General features: G+C 42.8%; 1 long non-coding RNA gene across 1 annotated transcript; it reads left to right on the top strand.

Annotated features, from left to right (window-relative positions):
- The first annotated feature begins 2,221 nt into the window (after positions 1–2,221).
- Positions 2,222–4,783, top strand: LOC138839430 (uncharacterized). Its single transcript, XR_011375977.1, has 3 exons — positions 2,222–2,443; positions 3,490–3,631; positions 4,649–4,783. It is a non-coding gene; the product is annotated as an uncharacterized lncRNA (long non-coding RNA).
- The last annotated feature ends 4,307 nt before the right edge of the window (positions 4,784–9,090 follow it).

The raw sequence follows: 9,090 nt of genomic DNA, 5'->3' as shown, positions 1-9,090 counted from the left end.
CTGATCAGCACGCTCTTTGTCAAATTTAACCCATTCTTTTTCCTCCTCACTTCCCAAGTCCTCCTTCTGGGAGATAGAATTACCCATACTAAGGGTTTCACTTATCCTGAGAGACCACTTAGCCTCAGCTGGTATATTTTCCTTTCGGGCCCCACGTTGGGCGCCAGATGTTAGGTCTTCGTCCGTCCCGCGGAAGACAGACCGGGCCCGAGGAAAGGTAATTGCACTGTTGGCCCATTCCCCAGCCTTCCTTAGCCTCAGAGACAGACGCAGAAGGGAGTCAAGTCAAGCAGGACCTCGTTTATTACCACACAGAAAGCACTTTTTAAAGTAAAAAACCACGTGGCATGGAAGCTCGGGAGGAAAAGGAACCAAGCAATCACTGTAGAGGTCACCCTATCATGTGCCTAAGCTTTCTATACTTTCCTTGATGCCCACGAGCTGTTCATGCACTGACATCACTTCGCCTGATTGTGGTATCCAGTCAGATTTTAACATAAACAACTTGGGCTCTGCTCACTCAACTTCCTCTCAGCGCCATCTTTGCTGCCCATGTGCCCTACATCTCTCCCTCTTGTAGACTGCTTATAGATTATCAGTACTTTGTCAAACTTTCAAACACCCATTTTCACACTAATATAAGCTGTCTCTATGGCTAATATGGGTGAAAAGCAATTCCTATATTCCAGGGCTCCAGTACATAGAAGCAAAACACAACAGGTTTGCATGCAGTTGTAAAATAGAAAGATCACAGCTTATGTGCATTTTCACAAATGCCTAATGGTCGAACACCTACCCAGGTTAAGCACAATAATATCACAATTTCTGTATCACCAGGAGCACTTAGAGCTCTCTAGGAGGGAAGTGACCTTTGGGTGAACTTCAGTGGCTGTACCAGCATCAGCACAGCATCCAGAATCTACCCTGCATGGTGCCCAACCACATGAGGGCTCCATATGTCACAGTGGGCAAGACATATTATCATTTCCCACTGCTGGAGGTGAGAGGGAGATTAGCATCAACACTTCTTCAGATGGGTAGAGGTAGGGTAGGAGCTGATACTTGTCGCCTTAGATGGGGATAGACCTTGGGGATGGCACTTCTCCCTATGGCTAGGTGCTGACACCAATCTCCTTGAGTGGACAGGTTGATGCTTGTCCCCATGGGTTGGGGACATTCTTCTCCATGGGTGAATGTGGGGGAGATGACATTAAATCGTAGGTGGAAATGGGTGCTTTTGCTCGTTCCCATTTGGTGGGAGAAAAAAATGACAATCTTCCCATGAGTAAGGGTGGACCTAATGCTATTCCCTAGAGGTCGGAGTGGAACTGGGGCTAAAAGTCCTCTTGTGAGTGTAAACTGATGTTGCTCCTGCTTGGAAAAGGAAGACGCATGATACCTTGTGCTTGGGCACAAGGTCATCATCCTGTGTTGCTGTCCCGTCTGCAATGTGGCTTCCAACTACTCACCTTATTCATCATCTTATCTGTCTTTCATACACTATCCCTCTTCCAGTGAGGCCAATGGGTTGAGATGGGGCTGATGCTCCTATCCATAGTTGAGGTGTTGATGCTTATCCTCAACGACTGGGTGGGGGCTGAGCTCCTCTCAAGAGATAGAGGTTGGGGAAATTGAAGGTTCTCTCCACGGATGAGGTAACCATGCTTCTACCCACGGGTTGGGTGGGGTTGACAATCCTTCCCCTAGTGATGAGCGGCTGAAGCTCCTCCCCATGTATTGGGTGCAGATGATTCTCTTTCCTGTGGGTGGGAGTAGGGATTGATGTTTATCCTTCCCCATAAATGGGGGTGGATGCCTTACTTCCCCTGATTTTAGGAGACTGACGCTCCTCCCCCTTCACGTAACAGATTCTAGGCTCCTCCCACTGGATGTAGGTGGCTGAAGCTCCTCCCCCTACATGTAACAGATCTAGGCTCCTCCCACTGGATGTAGGCGGCTGAAGCTCCTCCCCCTACACGTAACAGATCTAGGCTCCTCCCACTGGATGTAGGTGGCTGAAGCTCCACCCCCTACACGTAACAGATCTAGGCTCCTCCCCTGGGCATCAGTGGGCTGACGCTCCTCTCCCTGCACGTAAGGGAGCTAAGCTCCTCCCTCTTCCACGCACAACAGTTGACGCAACTCCCCTTTGTGCGTTTGCGCAGCCTCAGAACGTATCACGTGAGCGCTGCCCCTCCTGCCATTGTGCTGAGCCGTCATAACCGCCGGCCCTCAAATGGGTCTCGGCAGTTTCTTACTGTCTTTCCTTCCAGCAGGATCCTGGGAAATGCCGAGCTTACCCATGCCCCAGGAATTAATGGAGAACATCCCTCTCGTTCTTTTCCTCATCATCCTTCGCCTGGTCCTCGTCGTATTCTTCCTCACCACCTGGACCCGTCTCGTGAGGGCTGAGGCCCAGCTGCCATGTCAGCCGCCCATTCAGGCAAGTCGGCCACACGTAGCGGTAGCCAGGGCATTAACCCGGGCCCGGGCATCCACAGTCCAGCTCCGGGTCCGCAGATGCCCAAACCCATCCTGTGGCATCTGTGGTGGGTGGCCGCCATCTTAATGGCCACCGCGGCCCCCACCCACCGAGACATCAAGCTTGAGCCGCCACCGAGGGTGCAGGGGTGCCAGGGGTCCCTGAAGACCAAGAGAGGCTTGTCTGCGAGGGCGACTATTAAGACAACATGGCAGACAAGGACCATGGCGGCCACAACCATGGGGAGGTTGAGGAGGTTGATGGGGAGGATATTGACAGAGAAGGAGCAGGATGGAAACGAGGAGGGAGTGGAGGACGATGACCAAGAACAGGAAGAGGAGGAGAAGGAGGAGGAGGAGGAGGAGGAGGAGGAGGAGGAGGACAGTGACAAAGGAGTCAGCTGGGAGGAAGGTGAGGAAGGCAAGGGGGTCCTTGTGACGTTTGGGTCCCTGGGTCTTGTTCCCTCCTTCTACTTGGTACATGTTAGATTCTAAAACCTTACCTGGGCCAGCCTGGCTGCACACTCAGGAATCCTCAGCACAGGCTGAGGTAGAGGAGGGTGAGGATTGGGTTGATGGCTCCACTGTTTGGAGCAAGGACCTGTGTGCCTGACAAGGTCATGCTGACAAGGGCAGCACATTCGTCCGACCCTTGCAACTTCAGCTGACATAACAGGCTCACCTTCAGGCGGTGCTCAGAGCTTACCTGACCTGATTAACAAATGGATCTCCATTCTCAGAAAATACATGCCCCAATGTGCCCAGACAGAAGCCCCATCCCAAAATGACCCTTCACAAGTATGCCAACTTCTACAAACCTCTGTTTAAAGCAGATCTCACAAAACAGTGCAGTGTTTGAGGTCACGGAGAGGAAAAGTCAGTCTTTTTATTTCCCCCCCTTGATTTCCCTCCTTTGCTTTCACCTGAAAGGACAGCCCAGGCTATATTAACGGGATAACTTGGTATCTTTTCTCCTGGTCCCTGATTAATTGTCTTTATTCACTAAAGAAGAAACTGAGCTTGACCATGAAGAAACTGAAGAAGCTTCAGGCAAAGAGGAAAAAAAGGAAGAAGATGAAAATTGCCAACAGGAAGAAACACCAGAACTGATCTGGTGTCAGTAGAAGGTGGCCTCTAGCAGGATTCTAAGGTACTGCTTTATAACTTTCAGCATTACCTAACCATTCCTCTCATATACCTTTACTGACAGCTTTATGCTTTGAAACTTTCTTTGTTAACTCTATGCAAGTTGAAACTCTTGATTTTATAAACCCAAATTCATAATATACTCATATAGAGCATAAACTGAAGTCACATATTCTCAAATGGATTTTCCAGAGCAAGTGGTGGAGGCCAGTGTGGAAAGGTCACCAGGAGAAGCTAGACCTCCATTGCTCAGGCACAGAAATATTTTTAATTTTTTTTGTCAATGGCCTGAACTCTGGGCCTGGGTACTGTCCCTCAGCTCTTCAGCTCAAGACTAGTGCTCTACCACTTGAGCCATGGTGCCACTTCTGGCTTTTTCTGCTTATGTGGTGCTGAGGAATCGAACCCAGAGCCTCATGCAAAGCAAGCACTCTACCACTGAGCCAACTTCCCAGTCACAGAAATGTAGTTTTTTGTATAGACAGTGCCTTTGAGAGAGTTGACATTTGGCAGTGTGGTCAAATGTTAAGGATTTTAAGTGAGTCAATACTTTATGGCCAACATACAAACATTAAGAATAGCTTTTTTATTACATAGAATGTTCAAACAAATTTTGCTGTTTATTGCTGAATTGCAAATTGTCTTCTTTCCTTACTCCTCTCTCCATCTCTTTTTTTCTTAATTTCAACATCAGCAAACATCTGAGTTTTGTTTCAAGATATGAAAACCAGAATCTCAGGGAATATATACAGTCCGTGTAAAAAACATTCAGAAAACTTCATTCACACCAAATTCTCTCTAAAATAAGCCATGGAAATTGACAGTAGTGAACAAGAGCACACAAGGGTGATTTGATCAGATCATCAACACCAGCAAATTCCTATGATACCTAAGCTGTGCCACAAGAAGAAAAGTTTAGTTTTGCCTTATTGAGATAACATATATTGAAGATTCTTAGATTCAGGAAGTCTGTAGAGCATGTGTATGGCTTACAAATGTTGTCTCTTACTTTATCCCACAGTTACTAGACAGAGAAGAAATGGATGGAGAGATAAAGAAGTCTTTATTGTTCATTCCTTTTCTACGTTTAAACTATCCTAGAAAAGGATGTTTTGTTCTCCAAAGTTCATCCCATAAAAATGACAGTTGACTTTATGGTGACCTTTTGCATATCTGATTTCATTTATTCATGTTAGAAATAAAAGCTTGTTTGGAATGCATAAACTGATATTCTGCTGTTTTTTAATGTGGGCAACAATAACATAGTGTCTTCTTGGTTGATCTTTGTGGGATTTTTGTTATGTTTTGTATTGTTTTTTTTCTTCCTTTTGGCTGTTATGGGATTTGAACTCCACCTTATACTTGCCAAGAATTTTCCCTTGAGCTATGCCACCAGAACTACACTTGTTTTTTCTAAAATGGATCGCTTTCCACTCTTCTGTGGGAGTGTTTTAAATTTTGACCTAATTGTAAGCACAAATACTGTACATTTTGAGAGTATATTTTGCCTTTTTATGTTAGTTGGTAAACCCAAATAGGACAAAGTTTTGGACTAGGGACCAGACTAGAGTCCTTGATTAAAAGACATTCTAGAATGATCTGTTTATTTCCTAGGGTTAATATAACAAATAGCCGTGAATTAGGTAGCTTTAAACAATGGAAAATTTTCACATTTGTGAAAGCTCTAGATCTGAAGTAAAGTTGATGTCATTGGTTCTTCCTGGAGGTTGTAAGAGAAATAGCTTATTCTGTGTGCATATAGCTCAAAACTTTAATTCTATCTAGTCCGGAGGTCTGAGTATCATTGTATGAGCTAGACTGACAGAAATACCCATAAGATTCCATCTCTAATTAGCCAGCAAATTTGGAACTGGAGGTATGTCTCAATAGTAGAGCACCAGCTGTTGAATCCCTGATACTAGCAAAAATACTGTAATATTCCTTGCCTCTACTAGTTTTTTTGGTAGTTGTTAGTAATTTTTGGTACATTTTTACTTTCAAATTCAAGATTTCAATCTGTTGTCCAATCTTAACATAGTGTTTCCCCTTGTGTACCTATCTCTGTGTACCTTTTTTGTGTGAACCTAAATCATACTTGATTGAGCACACACATTAATCCAGCACAACTTCATCTTAATTTGGTTACATGTGAAAATATGCTAACCCCCAAATAAAGTCACAATAATAGGTCCTGGGTGTTTGGAATGTTACATATCTCTGGGGGACACCATATAATTAAATAAAAAGGCCAGGTGGTAGAAATGAAATATGTATACGGGTGGAAAGCTAATGACAGGTAAAAATATAAATTTGAATTCATCTATGAAATTTACATTCATGTAAAATTATATTGACTGTGGGTACAAATTTATAGTGAGAAGTGTGTAGAGGGAGGATGCAAGCATATTCAGCATTCAAAAAATACATATGAACATGGACACCTATTTAGAACAGTTCAATTTTGAAATAATTTAATTGGGAAGTAAACTTTGGTTCTGTTTATAACGTTATGTTCTTAAGTTGAGTGGCAGGTGCATGGAAGTAGTATTCCCTACACCTTTGTGTAGGTCAGAAATATCTCCAAATGAGGAAGCAAAACAGAGAATATATGCATAATAGGTGTCTAAGGAAAATAAAGAAGTTTTAGTTGACCAGATGAGAGAAAGGAAAGGCCAATGATTTAAAGATAGTCCTGGTTTCTACATTTAGTTCATGCTACATGGATGCTTGCTAATTAGTAATACCTTTCAGGTATCTTTTCACATACTTTGTGGTACACATATTCTACTGTGTATTAACAGTGTTTATGTATGTGTATCTATCTCTCCATCCCTAGAAGATAAATTTCTAAATAACTGCAGCCTTACATGTTTATATTTATCTGTCTCTTCTGAAACATCTTCACTGCATATTTTTAAATCAAAGTTGGAGTTTTGCCTGGATTACATACCCTTTCCTAAGCCACTTCTGTCTAGAGACATTGGTACCTTTTTTTCCTGGAGCTTTTTCTTTGAGATTTTGCCAGTTGTGGGGCTTGAAGTCAGGACCTGGACACTGTCCCTGAGCTCTAGCTCAAGGCTAGCACTCCACCCCTTGAGTCCAGCTCTACTTTCGATTTTCTAGTGGTTAATTCGAGCTAAGAGACTCACAAGCTTTCTTGCCCACACTGGCTTTGAACCACAATCCTCAGCTCCTGAGTAGCAAGGATTACAAGCATGATCCACCAGTAAATCTTTTCATATATAAATTATTTTTTGTGGTAGTGGAGGAAGCCAACCATCCACTGTCACCCCTGGTACTAGTGGAAACTTCCTAATGTTTTTAACCAATTATACCAATCTATCGCTAAATGACAGGTTATTAGAAGAAATTGTCTTCCTGCATTGCCAACTCTAAGCTTGCCAAAAGTAGAGCTTCTGAATATTATAAGAGGATGTGATCAACAATTTGAAGCTGTCAGCTTGTGTGTGTGTGTGTGTGTGTGTGTGTGTGTGTGTGTGTGTGTGTGTGCGTGTGTGTGTGTGTGTGTGTGTGTGTGTGTGTGTGTCTATGAGTCTGTGTGTTGGTCCTGGGGCCTGAACTAAGAGTTTTAAGTGCTGTCCCCACACTTTTCTGCTTAAGGCGGGCACTCTACCACTTGAGCCACAGCTCCACTTCCAGCTTTTTGTTGGTTAATTGTGGAGATAAGAGCCTCGCAAACGTTCTTGCCACAGCTGGCAGTAGCCAGAATTACAGGCATGAGCCACTGGCCCATCTAAAAGCTATAAACTCTAATAGTACCCAAAAGAGATAATACAAACAATAGGGAGCAGTGGACAAGAATAATAACATGACAGTGGGACTTCCAAGATTGTATAGACCAACCAGCCTATGAGTAAGCCAAACTTCTGAGGAGACATTACAGTAAGATATGAGAACTAAGAGGTAAGCATTTCATGACCTTGGTGATTGGCTACCTTAGTGCCTGCTGAGACATAAGCTCAACATTTTGTCATTAGCCCATATTCTAGAGGCTCCAATGCTGCTCTCTTCTAGCTTCACCTCTCTACAAGTAGCCAACAGTCCAGAATTAGGATCAAGGGAACATGAATCCATCCCCCACCCCCAACCATATTCCAAGTACCAGGAAGCCTAAGTTTGCTGTCCATTTAGACTTAAGCCCCAAATGTCTTCTCTGAGTCTATGCTTCTGCACTCTGTTATTACTTCTAATAATTTAGTTTTTACTGAATTCCTTAGGCCTATATACATGTACATAATCATATATATATATTATCTTGTGTATATAATCATTTCATCTGCCAGTTAACATATTTTATTTCCTCATGCTATGTTTTGTAATTAGTTTGTCCCCCACAAAGTTCATGAGCTGGAAACCTGGCCTATAGGGTGGTGGTGTTGAGGTTGTGGGACCTTTAAAAGGTGGGACTTAGGGGAAGGTAATTTGGTTGTTGAAAGCCTACTCTCACAAATGGATTAATACTGATATGACAGGGGGAACTGAGACTTGAAGGCCCAGTTTTTTGAGGATGTGCGTTATCCAAAAGCAACCCTGGAGCTCACTCAGTTTCTTCTTTACTTCCTCTCTTGCCAGATAATTTCTCCCATATGTACCACTCATCACTCTCTCAGCAAGAATACCATCATCAGATATAGCTCTATAAGCCTGGATAAGAAGCATTAGACAGCATAAAAACGGGTTCTTTACATCTTTCTCTGTTTGTGGTATTGTGTTACTAGCAAAAGAAAATGAGTTAATATACTTTGCAATTGCATACTTCCCACTTGCATACCATAGAGTGATTCCTATATAAGTATCATTATAGAAGGCCCTGATTATCTCTAATAACATTTTGTTCTAAAGCCTAATTTTCTGAGATTAACACAGATGCTCCATCTTTTTTTCAGTTTCTTTTCAAATTTTTTCCTTTCAAACTGTATTTATCTCTGTATTTAAAATGTCTCCAAACCTGCAGCAGCTACTCTATGAATAAGTAGAAAGGTAACCTTTGCTTGAATTAAGGTAAATGACTATGATCTGTAGGCATGGACTAAACAAAAATTTTTGGTTGATTAAAACTCCAATGTGCTCCTTATATACCTGTTATGAGGGTTGAAACACCAAAGGGTAAGTGATGGTTAATGGCGGGAAAAGGAACCCTTATGAACTGATGATGGAACATAAATTGGTAGAAATATGGAAGACAATATTGAGTTTCCTAAAACAATTAAAAAAGAACCACAACACAATTCAGTGATACTGCTGGGTATGACATCTGCCTTCCTAGGTTCATTGCAGCACTCTTCACAGCAGAGACACTGAAATAACCTAAATGTTCAATGGTGGATGAAAAAGCAACAAAATTCTGGTATACAACAAAATATGTAATGTTTTGGACCTGTAAGGCATTATATTAAGTGAAATTAGCACAAAGCTGGAAAAAATCTCTCATATATGTGGAAT

Source organism: Dipodomys merriami, unplaced genomic scaffold (genome assembly GCF_024711535.1).
Source record: "Dipodomys merriami isolate MVZ:Mamm:240054 unplaced genomic scaffold, mDipMer1.0.p SCAF_3, whole genome shotgun sequence".
Lineage (NCBI taxonomy): Eukaryota > Metazoa > Chordata > Mammalia > Rodentia > Heteromyidae > Dipodomys > Dipodomys merriami.
This window is presented reverse-complemented; position numbering and strand designations above follow the sequence as displayed.